At 46.2% G+C, this 19799-nt stretch overlaps 1 protein-coding gene across 2 annotated transcripts in view; it reads left to right on the top strand.

The window, feature by feature from the left end:
- The first annotated feature begins 2238 nt into the window (after positions 1-2238).
- Positions 2239-19799, top strand: part of LOC132382928 (peripheral myelin protein 22-like) — a 33662-nt gene continuing 16101 nt past the window's right edge. The window contains exon 1 of one of the 2 annotated variants that reach the window (XM_059953502.1): positions 2239-2386. The gene's annotated coding sequence lies outside the window, so the exon portion shown is untranslated. Of the gene's footprint in view, positions 2387-2552; positions 2710-19799 lie in introns of those variants that run through there. The other variant, XM_059953503.1, reaches the window with a different exon arrangement.

Here is a 19799-nt window from a genome sequence, read left to right on the forward strand (position 1 = left end):
TTGATAAGGTCCCACATAGAAGATTGGTGGGTAAAATCAAAGCTCAGGGCATCAGGGGGAAGGCATTGACATGGATAGAAAACTGGTTGGCAGATAGAAAGCAAAGGGTAGCGGTGAATGAGTGTTTCTTGGAATGGCAGGTGGTGACTAGTGGGGTGTCACAGGGCTCGGTATTGGGACCACAGCTGTTTACAATTTACATCAACAATTTGGATGAAGGCATAGGAAATAACATCAGCAAATTTGCAGATGATACTAAGCTGGGTGGCAGTGTGACATGTGATGAGGATGTTAGGAGAATTCAGGGTGACTTGGATAGGCTGGGTGAATGGGCAAGTACTTGGCAGATGGCATTTAATGTGAATAAGTGTGAGGTTATCTACTTTGGGAGTAAGAACAGGAAGGCAGATTATTATCTGAACGGTGTAGGGTTGGGTGAGGGAGAAATACAAGGAGATCTCGGAGTCCTTGTTCATCAGTCACTGAAGGTGAATGAGCAAGTGCAGCAGGCAGTGAAGAAGGCTAATGGAATGTTGGCCTTTATTACAAAGGGAATTGAGTACAAGAGCAAGGAAATCCTCTTGCATTTGTACAGAGCCCTGGTGAGACCACACCTGGAGTATTGTGTACAGTTTTGGTCATCCTAGCTGTAGAGGAAGTGCAGCGTAGGTTCTTACGCAGAGGGTTTAGAGAGACTGGGCTTGTACACGCTGGAATTAAGGAGATTGAGAGGGGATCTGATTGAAACATATAAGATTATTAAGGGATTGGACAAGATAGAGGCAGGAAATATGTTCCAGATGCTGGGAGAGTCCAGTACCAGAGGGCATGGTTTGAGAATAAGGGGTTAGGACATTTAGGACAGAGTTAAGGAAGAACTTCTTCTCCCAGAGAGTTGTGGGGGTCTGGAATGCACTGCCTCGGAAGGTAGTGGAGGCCAATTCTCTGGATGCTTTCAAGAAGGAGCTAGATAGGTATCTTATGGATAGGGGAATCAAGGGATATGGGGACAATGCAGGAACCGGGTATTGATAGTAGTTGATCAGCCATAATCTCAAAATGGCGGTGCAGGCTCGAAGGGCCGAATGGTCTACTTCTGCATCTACTGTCTATTGTCTATCATCATGTGCCATCATGTTGGCAATCATGGTCTTATCCATGGAAGAGTGAACAGTCGATGTTTCAGGACAAGACCCTTTATCAAGATGTCCCAGAGAAAGCTGTCCGCCTGAAATGTTTTTACTCTTTTCCATCGATGCTGCCTGGCCTGCTGAGTTCCTCCAGCATCTTGTGTGTGTTGTCTGGATTTCCAGCATCTTGTCTATGGTCTTATGTACGGCCATTACTGCTCATGGCAAATCTTTCTACAGAAGAGGTTTGCCATTGCCTCCTTCTGGGCAGTGTCTTTACAAGATGGGTAACCCAGGCCATTGTCAATACTCTCCAGAGATTGTCTTGCCTGGTGTCAGTGTTCCCATAACCAGGACTTGCGATATGCACCTGCTGTTCAAAAAGACCTCCCACTTCCTGCTCCCATGGCTTTGCGTGACCCTGATGGGGAGGTGGGGGGTGCTGAGCAGGCACTATGCCTTCCCCAAGACTGACCTGCAGTCTAGCAGAGGGAAGGTGCACCTTACACCTCCTTTGGGAGAGACATCTCTCCACCCCGCCACCTATGTGTTCCACTTCCTTAAAAAGAGGTTCAGAAATTTCCCCTCTGACTGAAGTTGTGCTGGATGATTTAAAGTTCCCTGTTTTCTCAACCCCCCCCCCTCAGAAATCTGCAAACTCAGCCAACTCCGTCATGGGCACTAGCCCCCACCGCCCCCCGCCCAGCATCCAAAGACCCTCACCACCCAGGTCGTTACTACCATCAGGGAGGAGGTGCTGGAGCCTGAAGACATACAATCGACATTTCAAGAACAGCGTCTTCTCTTCTGCCATCAGATTTCTAAATGGACAATAAACCCATGAACATTACCTCAGTTTCTTTTTTGCTCTCTTTTTGTTCTACGTACTTATTTTTTAATTTGTATTTGTTACTGTAGTTTTTAAGATTTTATGTGGAATGCATTATAGCAACTAAAAACTACACTAAGAGTATATATAATTCCAGCGAAAGAGCCCATGAAGGGTACAGCGGACTAAAATCATTATTTTCCACCCAAGGAAAGAGTCCCTGCCAGTAAAATTGAAAGCAAGTTCCGAGAGGGATTGTAATGAGTCCCTTTAAGGAGGGAAAAGGCTGGCGGGGAGTGGGTGAGGCGTGGGGAAGTGCTGCGGTCGCTGGGGAGCGAGGAGGGCGTTGGCTTCGGTGAGAGCTTGTGATCATTGCGTCTCGCTGGGGCTCGAACTCGGCAACTGGCTTCACTTCCAGGGATTCCAGGTAAGGGTCGGTTTACCCCGCTCTGTTATCTGCCTTCCACCCGCTCCCAAAGTATTGTTTTCTGGAGGGGTGGGGCGGGGGGGGGGGGGAACATGAGCCCTCTAAAACTTTTTATCTTCGAGAAGAGCTTTTTTAATTTTTAAATCTCCGCCCGGTTGGAGGCTGAGCTGATACTCCGGGTTGTGGTGACGGGCTTCATTTTCGGACAAAATCCGTCAGCTGCCACTCGGGGACAGAAGCTGACATCGGCACCCGGCCAGAGTGGAAGAAAACAGCTGGTTTTCAAGTGGAGTAGCGTTACGATTTTGCATCTTGTCCCCGAAGTGAGTTGTAAATTTTAACTGAATTGGGCGAGACCCTGTTACGCTGTAGTTTATCTTCAAATCGCTTCCACGGTGCAGTGTGTGTGTGTTTTATACAGGACCTGGAGTTTAGTAATAACGGAGCGGGTATGTAACCTGATTGCTCCGTTTTTTAAATCGTAATTTTCGAGTATAAATGAAATAGACGGGACATGTTTCTGCATCCTTGTTAATTTCAAAGGGAGCATTATTTATTCGTTGACGAGCGCGGTTCGCCTCGCCTTTTCTTTCCGCTCGGCAGAGTTGGACGCGGCTGTTTTTCTCTCGCTTGTCCGTAAACCAGATGTTTTGAATCAAGTTTGTGTGTATTTTAAAGAGCCCCTTAGCGCCCGCGGTGGTAGGAATTTGGGACTGTGTGTGGGAGTGAGGGAGGGGTGTGCGTATAGTTTTGTTGGTACGAGAGAGGATGCCGTTTCAAGTTTCAGGTTGTCTTCGGGGAGCTGGGTCCTTTCACTCGCTGATGTCCAAGGGACGGGGCGGGGGATGAGCGTCCCTTTGCTAGTTTGGTGGTGGTGGGGGGGAGAGAGATCTCTTTAAAACCTAAAACTGTCGAAAGCCGTAGATACTGAGCGTGGAGAGGACGCTTCCTCTAGCGAGTGAGTGGAGTACCAGAGGGCACAGTCTGAGAATACAAGGACGGGATGAGGAGTCTCTTTAACTGTGCCCGGGCGGCTGTGGGGAGACCCTCCCCGGGCTGCCTCTCTACTCCGGCCGATGCCAGGCTACCTGTGTGCAGCAACGCCCAGGCGAAACCTCTGCCTGCGGTTCAGGGCGCAACTCGACCGGGCGAAATGGGAGAAGGTGAATACTGACCACAGCCGGGAGCGGTGTCAGACCAGCATTGCTGTCTCTCTCCCCCGGACATCGAGGGGTCCCGGAACAGTTTTAGATTCTCTGCAGGGTGCGCAGGTTTGGGTACATTTAAAGCGGAGGCTGATCAAGTTCTTGTGAAAAGGTTACGGGGAGAATGGGGTGGAGAGGGATAACAAATCAGCCATAACGGAATGGCGGAAGAGACTCGACGGGCCGAGTGGCCTAAAGCTCTCCTATGTTCTTCACGATGAGGTTGGAATTTGTAGTTCTGTCGCCTCTCTTACGCCGTGAGCCGGTTGCAAGGAGGGGTGGGGGAATACGGTCGGCGGGCATGCCGCGATGGCCTCGACACTCTGAAGGGGTTCTCGGGATCCGCCGCCATCTGGAGGGATAGCGACGCTGGTCCGGTGTCGCCCCAATATTCGCCCCTACACGCGTTCGCTATCCGCCTTGAACTCGTAGTCAAGAGCTCTCGCTTTCCTGATGCATCACAGATACTTTGGAGTTGAGAGAGAGCCAAGGGAGAGAGTCTCCGCCCCGAATTCCTCCTGCTGATCTCACTTGAACTTCGGAGTATTCGGTTCCTGAAACTCGCGTCTTATTTTCTGGTTACATAGCTACAATACCCCACCTGGTGGGATGGCGGCGCGTTCTGACGTTGCCGCCCTTTGGGGGCCAACCAAGGGTATTTCTGACTTTTTTTTAAACATCCTTTTTACAATTGCAAGGCAATGCCGGGCAGCTAGAACTTCAGATACTGCAGGTCTACCCCATCAGCAGGCTGCTTGTTGGCAGAGGAACTGCAGGAGTTGGACTTGGCGCAGACCGAGTTACTGCCTCCGGCGTCAGAGTCCGTGCACGAAGGCGGCGTGCAGTCTACCGGCCAGTGATTGTCTTGGACCTTTCTCTTGTGATCGCAAAGGCCCTGTTGGACATTGATAATGTAAACAGCTGCAGGTCTGTTTCCCTTGGTTATTGGCGTGAAAGATGACGGGGGAAAGCTGTGTGATCTCGGTCGTAACAAGGACTGGGTCTCAAGCCGTCGGCGTGCCTGCTGCAGCAACCCAGGAGAGGAGACGCTGGGAGTGGTGTAGCTCTGTGTCCATGCTGTGTTGGAGGCTGGCCCCATCCATTGTTTGATTGGTGGAATGACACGCTGGATTGTGTGTGTGTGTCCATTCATCTGCTAAAGAACTGTTCTTACTTATGACACCTATACACCATTAATTTACAGGACATGACTTGGGCTATATATTTTTTTGTGTGACTACGTTTCCTTGCTATTTATATGTGCTATATGTGACTCTTGGAACGGTGTTTTGCACCTTGGCCATGGAGGTACGCTGTTTCATGTATGGTCGATATTAAAATTTAACTTGCCTGATATAGGATATGGAATCAGAATCAAGTTTATTGTTACTGACATGTAAGATGTGTTGTTTTGTGGCAGCAGTACAGTGTTATACATAAAGTTCAAAGTAAATTTATTAAAGGACATATGTCACCATATACAGCCCTGAGATTCATTTCCCTGCGGGCATACTCAGCAAATCTATAGAATAATAACTATAACAGGATCAATGAAAGTTCAAAGTAAATGTTATTTTTAAAGTACATATGAGTCACTTGATACAACCCTGAGATGCATTTTCCTGCAGACATATTCTGCAAATCTACAACAGGATTCAGGGAAGATCAACCAGAGTGCAGAAGACAATGAACCGTGCAAAACGCAAATATAAATAAATGGCAATAAATAACGAGAAGATGAGCTGATGAGATGATTGTGGGAGCATCTCAATGGATGGGGCAAATGTTCAAGAGCCTGATGGATGAGGGGTAGTAAGAGTCCCTGAACCTGGTGGTGAAAGTCCTGAGGTTCTTGTACCTTCTACCTGATGGCAGCAGTGAGAAGAGACCATGGCCTGGGTGGTGGGGAACTCTGATGATGGATGCCGCTTTCTTATGATAGCGTTTCATGTAGTTGCGCTCAGTGGTTGGGAGGACTTTACCTGTGATGTACTGGGCCAAATCCATAACCTTTTGTAGGATTTTCCATTCAAAGGCATCGGTGTTTCCATACCAGGCCAGTCGATACACTCTCCTCTGCACATCTGTAGAAGACTATATTAAAAACTCACAGTAAATTATAATAGATATAAATAAAGTAGTGCAAAAATAGAGCAAAAATAATGTCCACGGATTCATTAGAAGGACGTCCCTTTAGAACAGAGTTGAGGAATTTCTTGTCGCCAGAGGGCGGTGAGTCTTTGTTGCAGTTGGCTTTGGAGGTAAAGTCATTGAGTGTAGTTAAAGTAGAGGTTGATAAGTTCTTGATTGGTAAGGACTTCAAAGGTTTTGGGGAGAAGACAGGAGAATGGGGTTGAGAGGGATAGTAAATCAGTCATGATGTCATGGCGATGCAGACTAGATGGGTCAAATGGCCTAATTCTGCTCCTATGTCTTATGGCCCTACGGTGACGGAGCTGGCTGAGTTTACAACATTCCGCAGCTTTTTCCGATCCTGGGCAGTGGCCCCTCCGTCCCAGACGGTGAGGAGGCAACCAGTTCGAATGCTCTCCATGGAGCAGCCGTAGAAATCTGCTCGCCTTTGATTTCATACCAAAATCTCCATAAACTCTTAATGAAGCATAGATGCTGGCGTGCCCACAATTTATAATTGTGTCACTGTATTGGGCCCAAGATATCTCTTCAGTGATGCTGACTCCCAGGAACCTGAAACTTCTCACTCTTTCCACTGCTGTCAGCTTTTATGCTGTCCTTAGCGCAGTGTCTGCCTGGCATCTGGATTTATTTTGCTGTTCTCATCTCATTCCCAGTTACCTACTCTACCATTTCTGTGTGTGGTAGTTGTGTGCCTAATATGTGGTGTGTATGTATACATACACACCTGTAGAGCTGGTTGAAGCAAGAATACTGGTTCTGTGGAATTCATTGCCACAGTTGGCTATGGAGTCAAGTCAATGGATACATTTAAAGTGGAGGTTGATAAGTTCTTGATTAAGTTCAAAGTACATAAGTCACCATATACAACCTTGAGATCCATTTTCCTGTGGGTATACTCAGCAAATCTATAGATTAATATCTATAACAGGATCAATGAAAGATCAACCAGAGTGCAGAAATAAATTCAGCAATAAATAATGAGAACATAAAATGACAAGGTAAAGGGTCGTTGGTTGTTGGAACATCTCAGTGGATGGGCTAGTGAGTGTATTTATCCCCTTTTGTCAGGAGCCTGATAGTTGAGGGGTAGCAACTGTTCTTGAACCTGGTGGTGTGAGGCCTGAGACTCTTGAACCTTCCACTTGATGGGAGCAGCAAGAAGAGAGCATGGCCTGTATGATGAAGATCTCTGATGAGATGCTTTCCTATGACAGTGTTTCATGTAGATGTGATCAATGGTTGGGATGGCTTTTTCTCTACTTTCTATCTCCCTCCCCTTTTCTTTAAGGACTCAATTTGTTTCGGAATGTTTTCACTTGCTCCTGTTGCATGATTTGTGTGTTTTTTCGTCTTTGTGCTTTGGATGTCGGTCTTTATTTTTAATGGCAATCTTTAGGGTTTTCTTGCTTTGTGTTTTCCTGTAAGCAAACAAGTCTCAAGGTTGTCTAATTTATGCATTCCTTGATAACAAAAGTATTTGAATCTTTAATCTTTTCAGAGACGTGCTTGCCACATTGTTTTCAATCATCTGAAACAGTCTCCAGATCTGGAGAATTTGGGAAAAGTACAATATTGTATCAACTGTCTCACCAACCACTATTTCTATGAACCCAGGGTGAGGTCCATGAGAATCCAGGGATCTGTGAGCCTCCAGCTCCAACATTTTGCTCTGTCCCACTGCCCCAGCGAATGTAATTTTTTTGACTTCCTCCCTGCCTACAGTTTCCGATTTGGAGCTATTTCTGCAATGTTAACTGTATCTTCCACGGTGACAGCTGATGCAAACATTTATCCTTCTGTCTTGCTATTATCATTTCCACAAACTCACTTTCTGCAGGACCAAGGTTTGTATTAATTCTTGCCTTCCATTTTTGTCATCTTCAGCCTTGTAATTTGCTTCCTTTATTAATCGTTCAGACATTTGCCAATTTTTAAATGCTGTCCATCTTGCCGTTTGTTAAATGGTCTTTCCTGCTCTTGTTCTGTTGATAATCATGACCCTGTTCGTATGTTCACTTTTATTTAAGTTTGATTATTGATGTTTGTGCATGTGGCCGTTCTGCTAATTATTGATTGCCAGTGGCTGTTAGCACCGTTGCCTTGTAAATTGTTGGATGCTATTGTGTTGTCTGTTATGATGTCCTGTGGTTTACGCTTGGCACCGAACCACAATCGATTCTGGGATGTTTCACATACTGGCAAAGCCGCGATACTGATTATCGGATCTGCAGACATCTGACCCCGCAAAAACTCATTTCAGGGAGGTAGCACCACCACTCCCACCCCCAGCCCCCCTGATCGACCTCCAAGGGTGTATGTATGTAGGACATTTGATTACGAAAGAACACAACAATTTATTTGATCACATATTGAAACTATATATGTGAAATACTTGAGCAGCCTTCCCTGCGCTTATCCTCTCTAATATGTTATGGTCACTAAAAGAAATAAAAGCATAAGGTGTATCCTTATTATATTGTCTTATGCAGAAAATGTGACATTAAAATATGTACTTATTATATTATCATGGAGTCATTTTTAAAAATTCTATTACAACTTTAAGCACGTCTAAAGGGAGTTTGGCCTCATCACGTAGGACATCAATAGATAGACATCAATAGTAGCTCCTTAGCAGCTAGCCAGCTAGTTTAAACAACGTTCGCTATGCTAATGAACGAATGACACCTGTTAAACTCAGCTCAACATGTCTTTTACATTTTAACCCACCGTAGGCAATAGAGAAGTCACTGTTGCAAACAGTGCAGTGAGCAACACTGTCATTATTTTTGACCCCTATTAGGCAGGGGTACACTTTAGTGTAGTCTGGGGTGAAGTACATTTTATATTTTCTTTTTCTTGCAACACTCTGTCATGATGCTGCAGGACACTAAACTGAACTGATGGACAATGAAAGAGAGAGAGAGGTTGACTGTAAAGCCCGCCCACAGAGAAAACTGATAGGTCTACTTAGCATGAAGAAAGACCAATCAGAATTCCCTCTCCCTCACCCTCATCCCTCCCCTCCTTGCTCTCGCTCTCTCTCTCTCGTCCATTTCCAGGATATTGTATATAATTTGTGGGCATCATGGAGCCTCTATCAATATGCGGGAGACTCCCGGAACTTCTGGAAGAGGAGGGATGTCTGGATCTAAGTCTCCTTTTGGACAATTGCATGATTGTACTTTAAGCTGGGTACTATGTTAAACGTTTAACCACAGATGGTGGGTTTTCCTTACAAAACAAGATGTAGAATTCAGCCTTTTGACCCCTCATGTCTTCTCTGTGATTTCATCATGGCTGGTTTATTGTCCTCTCAACCCCATTCTCCTCCTTTCTCCCCATAACCTTTGACACCCTTACTAATCAAGAACCTATCAACTTCTGATCAACCGATCAACTCAATGCCTTGGCTGCCACAGTCATTCATGGCTATGAATTCCACAGATTCACCACCCACTGGCTAAAGAAATTCCTTCACATCTCTGTTCTAAACTCCAGACAGTTTAAACTCTTTGTATTCTGAGGCTGTATCCTCTGGTCTTAGACTCTCTCAATATCGGAAACATCCTCTCCACATCCACTCCATCTAGGCTTTTCAATTATTTGATGTTACAATGAGATCCCCTTCATTCTTCTAAACTCCAGTGAGTACAAGCGCAGAGTAATGAGACACTCATAAGTTAACCCTTTCATTCCTACATTCATTCTCATGAACCTCCACTGGACCTGTCCCAATGCCAGCACATCCTTTCTTTGATAAGGGGCCCTATTCACAATACTCATATAGCCCATTGAGTCAATGTTCCCTCAGAATGCAATTCCATTCCCCAGTAGTTTTCTCTGTAACCCACTCTCCCAACATCTCATCAGTTCTACCTCCTACCTGCATCTGAAGCCGTGGATGTTGCAAGCCAGAGTAGTACAACGTGGAGAGCAAGCTGCTGCCCATGTAGGAAGCTCCCCCTCTCCACGCATCTGACAAGCCCAAAGGAGCAGCAGAGACGGATACAGTTGGTCCCAGGAGTTGCCCATCAACATTGAAATCAACATGAAGCTGCCTTAGGGACTCCAGCTCCAGATTTTTCCCTTGGGGGTTTACTCCTAAAGCCTCCCCCGTGGTTGCTGCCTTGTGGCTATACCCAGAGGTTTGAGATCAGAGTTTTCCTTCCAGATGAGCCGCCAACCACGGCTGACAAGCCCCATCTGCCCAAAGCAACTGGTTTTATAGACAATAGGTGCAGAAGTAGACCATTCAGCCCTTCGAGCCTGCACCGCCATTTTGAGATCATAGCTGATCAATTACTATCAATACCCAATTCCTGCCTTGTCCCCATATCCCTTGATTCCCCTATCCATAAGATACCTATCTAGCTCCTTCTTGAAAGCATCCAGAGAATTGGCCTCCACTACCTTCCGAGGCAGTGCATTCCAGACCCTCACAACTCTCTGGGAGAAGAAGTTCTTCCTTAACTCTGTCCTAAATGACCTACCCCTTATTCTCAAACCATGCCCTCTGGTACTGGACTCTCCCAGCATCTGGAACATATTTCCTGCCTCTATCTTGTCCAATCCCTTAATAATCTTATATGTTTCAATCAGATCCCCTCTCAATCTCCTTAATTCCAGTGTGTACAAGCCCAGTCTCTCTAACCTCTCTGCATAAGACAGTCCAGATATCCCAGGAATTAACCTCGTGAATCTACGCTGCACTTCCTCTACAGCCAGGATGTCCTTCCTTAACCCTGGAGACCAAAACTGTACACAATACTCCAGGTGTGGTCTCACCAGGGCTCTGTACAAATGCAAGAGGATTTCCTTGCTCTTGTACTCAATTCCCTTTGTAATAAAGGCCAACATTCCATTAGCCTTCTTCACTGCCTGTTGCATTTGCTCATTCACCTTCAGTGACTGATGAACAAGGACTCCAAGATCGCTTTGTATTTCTTTGTATTTTTGGTGCCAGTAACCCACCTTTGCCCCTCTCCTATTAGTAGAAACGGTTCCGCCAGGCTTAGTAGTGAAGGTAAGGAGCTAGACGTGGTTGTTAGGAGCTACTCTATTTGAGCACACCATTGGGAGCATTTAATTGGTCGTGGGAGCTTGTCCCCATTACTGTCCCTAGCTATAACAGCCTTAAGAAACCCACCTGCATGCTGAAGGCAAGAAGTTGTGGCCAATTGACCTGTAAACTAGCATATTTTTTGGGATGTGGGAGAAAATTCTGATGATTAAAAGGAAAATGTATAAACACCATACAGCACTGGAGGTTGTGTTTAGACCAACTAAGTCACAGAAGCGGTGTCCTTTCCAAATTCAGTGGATTCCAATTTATTAAGACACATGGGAACCAGCACATTTTGATTCAATTGAGTTGCTGACCCAATGAGCCAAAGTTTCATGGAAATAATTAAAAAGCTGAACTGTTTGTTTACCTGAGTAACAAATAATATATTTAAATGAAATACAGAACAAATTTCAACATTGTTTATATTACTACAGGACCAGAAAACTATGACTTCCTAGTAATTATTGACTGAGGAATTGATGCTACTGGATACTTTTGTTATTCCTTTTGAGGCCTTGCTGTTTCTTAAACATTTTTGTCTGTTTTTTATGAGACTGGGTTGCTAACTCACTGCTCAGTCCATCACAGATGGGAAGCGTGCAAGGAGCCAGCCGGATTCGAACCCCGGACCACTCGCCTCAAAGTCTGGTGCAGATGCCACTACATCATCGGCCGGCTGCCGGGTTCTGTTGATTGACTGTAAATGAACAAATTCAGAGGACCAAGTTCCTCCGGCAGTCTGCCCACACTACACATCACCATCTTCTGACAGTGAAGCTTAGGGGGATAAAAATCTACAAAGCTCACCTGAGGGAAATAATTAATTAAATCTCGATCGCATGTGCAAACCCTTCCTTGCGGCTGACAGTTAAATAACCCAGGAGCAGTCTATGGATGGGAACGGTCCTGTATGGAGCACTTCATTCCAGTTGTGAGTCAATGGGACTTCGCATCACTGTGTGCCATGTTGTATGACGTGAGTGATCATGATCTTTGACCATGATTGTCCTTGGCAAATTTTTTTTCGAAGGAAGTAGTATCTTTACAAGGTGGGTGGACAACAAATTTTATTGAATGTGTTGCTTCTTCAGAGTTTTCTCTTTGTTTATGGTAGACCACTTGAAGTGAACACAGAGATAATTTCAGACTACTTGTATCACATGGGAATTTGGAGATCGACTATAATGTTTAATTGTGTAATGGTGCTGATGGATTGCAATAGTGCAAGTGAGCTGAGAATGTTTTGTTGATGATTTTCATTTGTACTCAGCGTCTGAGGCTTCTCGCTTCAGTGTCCAACAATAATCAGCCAGCATTGATGGATTCCAGTTGCCCTGATACCGTTTCTCCATGACTGCAATGTCCTGGTGAAACCTTTCACCGTGATCGTCACTGACAGAGCCAAGATTTGCCGGGAAGAAGTCTAAATGGGAATGCAGAAAGTGAATCTTTAGTGACATGTTGCACTTCATGGTTTTGTGTGCTTGAAGCATGTTGTCAACCAGCTGCACGTAGTTTGCTGAGAAAAATTTCAACACCATCCTTGACTGCATTCCATGCGATTTCCCCCACCCCCCTGTGGTAAACCATGTATACCTGTCTGGACACACCCCTCTGCTGACTGCTCCTGTGGCTCCTCCCACAGACCCCTGTATAAAGGCGATTGGGGCACTGCTCCTCCCACAGTCTCCGAGATGTTGTGCACCCTTTTGGCTGCTAATAAAAGACTATTGTTCACTTCCAGTCTCAGAGAGTTATTGAAGGTGCATCAGTCCCACTCGTATTGCCTGTCACTGATGATCTATTTGATTTGTGGACCGATGAAAATGTCTTCCTTATTCTTCGTATCAGTTATTCTGACTTGAATTATGAACTAAAATATCAAATATAGGCGATTCCAAAAAAAAGTGTGTGATAGGGGAATTTCGTGGTGATTTTCGTGCCCAGCAGTATTCGGGAAGCAAAATCTTTGTTGCTCATTGGTATCAATACTTTTCAGAGGGACTAGGCAAAATTCAGCACATTGTGGTGCTCCCGGACTCAATGTGACTCTAATCTGCTCCTTGGCTTGTTGTTCTTAACTCAAGGTGACACTTAGCCAGTGTACCTGTGATCTGTCGTCGTGGGATAGGTGCGCATGTTTGGGATATATCCCTAAGGCTCATGACCTTCTCATCCATTACTCTAGCTGGGCTCATACTCGTGGCTTGAACCAGGGTACTGGACTGAGAGTTCCTGAGATGCTGAAATTGATGCTTGTCTGGAGTTCGGCCCTCTGGTGCTTAGCTCCTGGGAGGGTCACCCATGTTGGTAAGGTCAAGGGGAGGTTCCAAATAAAGAGCCATCCAGCCATTGGTGGAGCTGGTGGAAGATGATGATGCATCACAAAGGCAGTGAAGGGACCCCAGCCATCTAGCATTCCACGCCACTGGTCTCTGATCCCAGGCTGCAGGAAGTTGTAAACTCAGCAAGCTCAATCATGGGCACTACCCCGACCCTCCCAGCATCCAGTACCCATCATTAAGGACCCCATCACCCAGGACATGCCCTCTTCTCATTGCTACCATCAAGGAGGAGATGTGTGTACTGCCTGTGTTAAACAAGGACACAGACGGACATTCTCCAATAAGGGAATCCACCCTAACATCTCAGCTCCATTGTGGGCGGTCCCAAGCCCGGCTGTGAAAGAGGCAAGTTGGACATGAGGCTAGCAACCCCTTCCCGTAAAAACCTCAGTGCTACAGAAACAGCAACAGAACCTCATCCCTGGGAGAGGAAGGACACACCAAGAAGATGGGCTACTCCAGGAGACAATGTGAAGGACTGGCCCAGGACAGAGGACCCTAGTGAGCTCCCTCAGCAGCCTATGCCCCAGTAGGGGTGATGATGGGGCTTAAGTAAGTACCCAAACATCTCGGGTATGTGGATCCTGCACCGGCCTCTGCGGATCCACTGATAGACAATCCCTTAGAACAGAGGTCGGCAACCTGCGGCTCCAGAGCCACATGCGGCTCTTTGATCTCTGTGATGCGGCTCCCCGTGGTTTGTTAGCTTTTGAAATGTAATTCGAAATTTGAAGATTATGGTGATCTTGTACAATCTGAAAACTTTGCGGAGACACCGTTTCCTGGCACATCCGAACCGGCTCACAATTAGCCACCGTTCCGACTAAGGGAGATAGCCTACGGGGGTTTGTGAGTACGTGTCTTTTGGAGCATCCGCGCCCACGGGGACGGGTTGAGGGAGGCTTTAAAGCAAGGCTGTTTAGTTCGAATAAAGTTACCTTTGACTGCAGTGTCTTTATTTTAGCGCTGCGTGTAGCACACCGCTACAACGTGTTTTTTTATCACTATTAATATACATCACAACTGCCAATGCCTGACGCCCGCCAGTGCGCGCATTCTTTTAATTCTTCGATCCAAGGTAGGCTACCTACGGAGTAACCTTCAACCCAACGTCTTTTTTTCGGAGTTCAAAATGTTTTTGTTGCATGCAGAAATGTAATTTCGTTTTCTCTGCAGGAGTTCATCAATTTCATAAATGCAACACATTATAGTTTGTTTATACATAGCATAAAGGCAAAAAAAACCCATTGTATGCAGTGTTATTTCATTTTGTGGCTCCCAGTGTTGTCTTTTCTGTGGGAAATGGGTCCATATTGGCTCTTTCAGTGGTAAACGTTGCCGACCCCTGCCTTAGAAGAAAAGCGTACTGGATTTGAGTGATCACATTAGCAAATTCAGCAAGTTCTTGCCACACTTGAAGCTTATGGAGCAGCAATGAATGGAGGAAGTCTTGTACATGGGCACCAACCAGCCACCCTTCTGACGCGGTAAAACTGAGAACCAAGGGGGATTCTTTGTGGTCCCACAAATAATAGGGTTAAATAGGTGGGTTGCTGGGTGGTACAGCTGTTTGGGCTGTGGCTCTAAGTAAAAAAAAAATCAAATAAAAAAAAAATTAAACTGATTACCCTTGGAGGGTGAGTTATCCACAGTTTAACTGTGGCACTTGAAGGAAGTGTGAACGTCCCTGCGGTGATGCCTCTTGAACCAAAAATGCCTTTGCAAAGGCACATTTGCCAGATGAAGACAGCCCGTTAGCACCCACCGGGTGGTTCCCCTCTCTGATGGGGTACTATGGATCGAAAGTTCCCATCCTGCCCAGACCCAGCTCCTTATATTGACCGCAGCCTTCGGCTACACTGCTGCCACATTCTAATGCTCGTGTCCCCGCCCACAAGATGTTAACCAGTTGCTGGTCAATTGGTTACATTCTGAGAAGAGAGTAGCATCACCAATGACTTTTATTCTTTGACTGTTCAACTGCTTCTGGCATTTATTTCAGAATCCCAACATCTGCATGGTTTGATTTTTACTGCCAAGCCTGTTTGGCATGTCCGATAAGAAATGGGAGCAGGAGTCGGCCATCCAGCCTGTCGAGCTGGCTCTGCCATTCAATAAGATCTGGGCTGATCTGGCCATGGACTCATCTCCACCTACCCGCCATTTCCCCATCACCCTCAATTCCCCTACTATGCAAAAAAATGTATAAATGTAAGATTAAAGTAACTCAAAGAGAAAGCTTTATTTGCCACATGTATATCGGAACATTGAAAAATGATTTGTTTGCGTCAGAGCAGAGGGTGTGCTGGGGACAGCCCGCAGGTGTTGTCATGCTCCCAGCACAGATGCAGCACGCCCACAACTTACTAACCCTAACCGGTACATCTCTGGAAACCCATACGGTCACAGGATGAACATACAAATCCCTTACAGAGGCAGAATTGAGCTGGCATTGTAAAGCATTATGCTAACTGCTATGCCACCATTTAATATTAATGAAGAATTATTTTGTGCCTCGTGTAGGTATAAATGTTTCCATGATGTTCCTGAGACTGGAGTCTTCTCCTGATGTCTTGCTCAGCACTTGCCTCGCAGCCAACGTTGAAATGCAAATAGCTGTCCTCTGTTTCTCACAGCTTTACAGGAATGTAAATCTGTTGGAAGAGGGAAATGCAGCCTTAAAGGCGGGTGTCCTCCTTGGGTGCCATGGTGGTTAGTGCAATGCGGTGACGCTGGAGCAAGGAGTTCAATCCTGGTGTCCCCTGTAAGGAGTCTCTGTCCATCCTTGTGTGTGTGTTTTTTTTTCTGGGTGCTTCGGTTTCCTCCCACAGTCCAAGATGTCCCGGTTGGTTGGTTATTTGGTCATTGTAAATTGTCCTGTGATTAGGTTAGGGGTTCACAGAAAGTACGCTGAAAATGCTGTGGTCAAATCAACACGTACAAACGTGCTGGATGAACTCAGCAGGTCGGGCAGCATCCGTGGAAACGAACAGTCAACGTTTCGGGCCGAGACCCTTCGTCAGGACTGAAGAGGGAGGGGGCAGGGGCCCCATAAAGAAAGTGGGGGGGTGGAGGGTGGAAGGTGCCAGGTAAAAAAAAAACAATCAGAGGAAAGATCAAGGGGAGGGGAGGGGAATCAGGGAGGGGATAGGCAGGAAAGGTGAGGAAGGAATGTAAGGGGAAAGCACTATGGGTAGTAGAAGAAGGCAGAATCATGAGAGAGGTGATAGGCAGCTGGAAGAGGAGGCAGAGTGAAAGTGGGATGGAAGAAGGGAGAGGGAGGGAATTACTGGAAGTTGGAGAATTCGATGTTCATACCAAGGGGCTGGAGACTACCCAGACGGTATAGGTTAGGGGTTGTCAGGGGGTGGGGGGAAGGCTGCTCTAAGTAAATTTAAAAACCAGTCTAAACTTTGTGAAAGATCAAGACATTTATATCTCGTTGTGGTTTGTTGTGACACAACTTGCAAGTGACCAGATTCATCACTTGTATGGGGATGTGAGCTCTTGGGTTACTCCCGTCGCGTTGACAGAAGCGTTACGAATCAATGAATTCTGACAAGTCTGGTCAGTTCGCCCGAACGTCATTGCATGGTGTTGGTGCAGGGGATTATACTCCTGGTAATGTGAATGAGTAGGTTTGCATCTGGCTGTCTTTATCTGTGCCAGGAATCTGTTTACATCAGCACCGTGTGCAGCAAGGCCTGATCCAGATGAAAGGGACTGGGACGTGATTTTCAAGCTCGATTGTGCGTGCTTGGAGACACGTTGCCCGTATGGTGACAGAAGAAGCAGCAGCTGTATGTTAGAGGCTGGCTGTTTGCGGGCTGGAGGGGGAGGGCCTCAGGAACCGTGTCCTTGTCACAGTAGCCGGCCTGAAACTTGATCCCAGTCAGCTGGCCTTACTGATGCAGCTATCTCTGTGGGGACCTGCCCAGTCTTACGCACAGGGCCGCACATCCCTTTCCGGCCCTAGAATCCAGCTGTTCCCTTTGGAACAGTTAACTCCCAACACAGCAGTAAGCAGCATGGGTTTGGAATTTTCCCAGCTGCACAATCCCAGCCGGAAGTCGCCTCGCTGCTCGTGGTCAGTCTCCCTCATGAATAAAGCTGGGAATTTAAAGAGAGGGCACAGGCTAGCAAGTTGCCCACTCGCCCATTAAATGCAAACGGTCTCTTTTGTCATTACCAGTATCTGCTTCTGGGTGGGGTAGAAGGTACAGGAACAGTTATTACCCCATTTACCACATTGTTTAACCAAAGAGCACAACTTCACTCGTCCCTTCACTGAACTCTTCCTAACCCTATAGGCTCATCATTGAAGTCACTGCTGCCATCAGAAAGGTGCAGGAGCCTCAGGACTCACACCACCAGGTTCAGGAACTGTTATTACCCCTCAACCATCAGGCTGTTGAACCTGAGGGGATAACTTCACTCGCCCCATCAGTGAGCTGTTCCCACAATCTATGGACTCGCTTTCAAGGACTCCTCATCTGAAGTTCTTGATATTTATTGCATTTATTTCTCTTTGTATTTGCATGGCATTGTCTTTTGCATATTGGTTTGTTGTCTGTCCTGTTGGGTACAGCCTTCCACTGATTCTATCGTATTTCTTGTACTTACTCTGGATGCCCACAAGAAAATCATTCTCAGGGTAGTATATGTTGATGTATATACACTTTGTAATTTGAACTGGCCCATCACGGTCACAGCCCTCCCGCCAGCGAACGCGGTCAGTCAGGACTGCATCGAGGTCTTTATGCACCCTGACTGCCTCAAGAAGGAGGCATCCGTCTTCAAGGCCCCCCACTATCCAGGTCAAAGTTCAAAGTACACATGTATCACCACCACCTCACTGCTTTTATGAAATCTTCTCATTGTTTCCATCAGCAGGAGGCACAGAAGTCCCACCCCCACCTGACTTTCCTACAACCATCAGGTTGCCCTACGTGACCCTCCCACAGCGACACAACGCCACAGACCACTGCTTACTCTGCCATGGACTTGTACCTGGTTGTGCTTTGTCTCTTTGCGCTAATGTCTTTCAGAGCTATCCCCCCGCTGTTTTGTATAACCAGTCTCCTTTTCAGAATCGGGTTGAACATCACCAGCATAGTCAAGAAATGTGTCATCTTTGTGGCAGTGGTACAATGTAATATATAATAATAGAGAAAATGTGATGACTGTGTGCGCGCACACATGTGTATACAAAAAAGGAATAAAGAAATAATAAAGTCGTGAGGTGGTGTTCATGGGTTCAATGCCCATTCAGAAATCAGATGGCAGAAGGAAGAAGCTGTTCCTGAATCGCTGAGTGTGTGCCTTCAGGCTCCTGTATTTCCTACCTTATGACAGCAATGAGAACCGGGCATGGCCTCGACAGTGGGGGCCTTAATAACGGATGCTGCCTTTTTGAGGCATCGTTCCTTAAAGATGTCCTGAATACTACGGAGGCTATTCCCCATGATGGAGCTGACTAATTTTTACAACTCTGCATAGCCCCACCCCACCCACACCAGACGGTGATGCAGCCAGTCAGAATGCTCTCCACAGCACATCTGTAGAAATTTGCAAGTGTGTTTGATGACATACCAAATCTCCTCAGACTCCTAAATAAAGCCTGACTCAGTGTGCCTGTGATGCTTCTGTAAGCAAGCTTTTTATTTGCATGTCAATCTCACCGTACATCTGCAAACAGTCTTTAAAGCTCTATTTGACTTGACGGTTAATATTGAAATCTGTAAAGAGGCCGTGTCTAAGAGGGTTGTTTTGACTGCTGAGATTATTGGTGCATCTTTTATCACCGGGCAATAAAACTAGATCTTAAAAAATGATTTGACTAGACAGAATAAGATGTAATACCCCCAGCATATGCTGTGAAATTTGTTAACTTTACAGCAACAGAAATAGATGATAAATAAATGTAGAAAAAAAACTGAGTTACATTATGTATATGCACATGAAATGTAAATCAGTTTCTTTTGGGTATCTTAGACAGGTATCTAAGGACGAGTGACATGAGGCTTTTGGACCTCCTGCCTGAACGCGAGCAGTGAGCTTTGGCCCAGATGGTGCAGGCTGTTGATGATGGACGCAATTTTCTAAAGGCAGCGCCTCATGGACGTTACTGGTTAAAGATTAACTTTATTTGTCACATACACTGGGGCCCAACCCATCGATGCAGTTTCAAATGCATGATGACGGCCATATTTAATCTAGGGTTTGAGGAGATTTGGTAAATCACCAGAGATTTACAGGTGTACCGTTGGCGAGCATTCTAACTGGCTGCATCATCGTCTGGTATCGGGTGGGGGGGGCGGTGAAGGTGGTGATTTTGCACAGGATTGAAAGAAACTGCAGAAAGTTGTAAATGGAATCAGCTCCATCATGGGCAGAAGCCTCTGTAGATTCCAGGACATCTTCAAGGAGCGATGCCACAAAAAAGAGGCATCCATTATTAAGGACCCCCATCACCCAGGACATGCCCTCTCATTGCTACCATCGGGGAGGAGGTACAGGAGCCTGAAGGCACACACTCAGTGATTCAGGAACAGCTTCTTCCCCTCTGCCATCGGGGAGGAGGTACAGGAGCCTGAAGGCACACACTCAGTGATTCAGGAACAGCTTCTTCCCCTCTGCCA

Source organism: Hypanus sabinus, chromosome 29 (assembly GCF_030144855.1).
Source record: "Hypanus sabinus isolate sHypSab1 chromosome 29, sHypSab1.hap1, whole genome shotgun sequence".
NCBI lineage: Eukaryota > Metazoa > Chordata > Chondrichthyes > Myliobatiformes > Dasyatidae > Hypanus > Hypanus sabinus.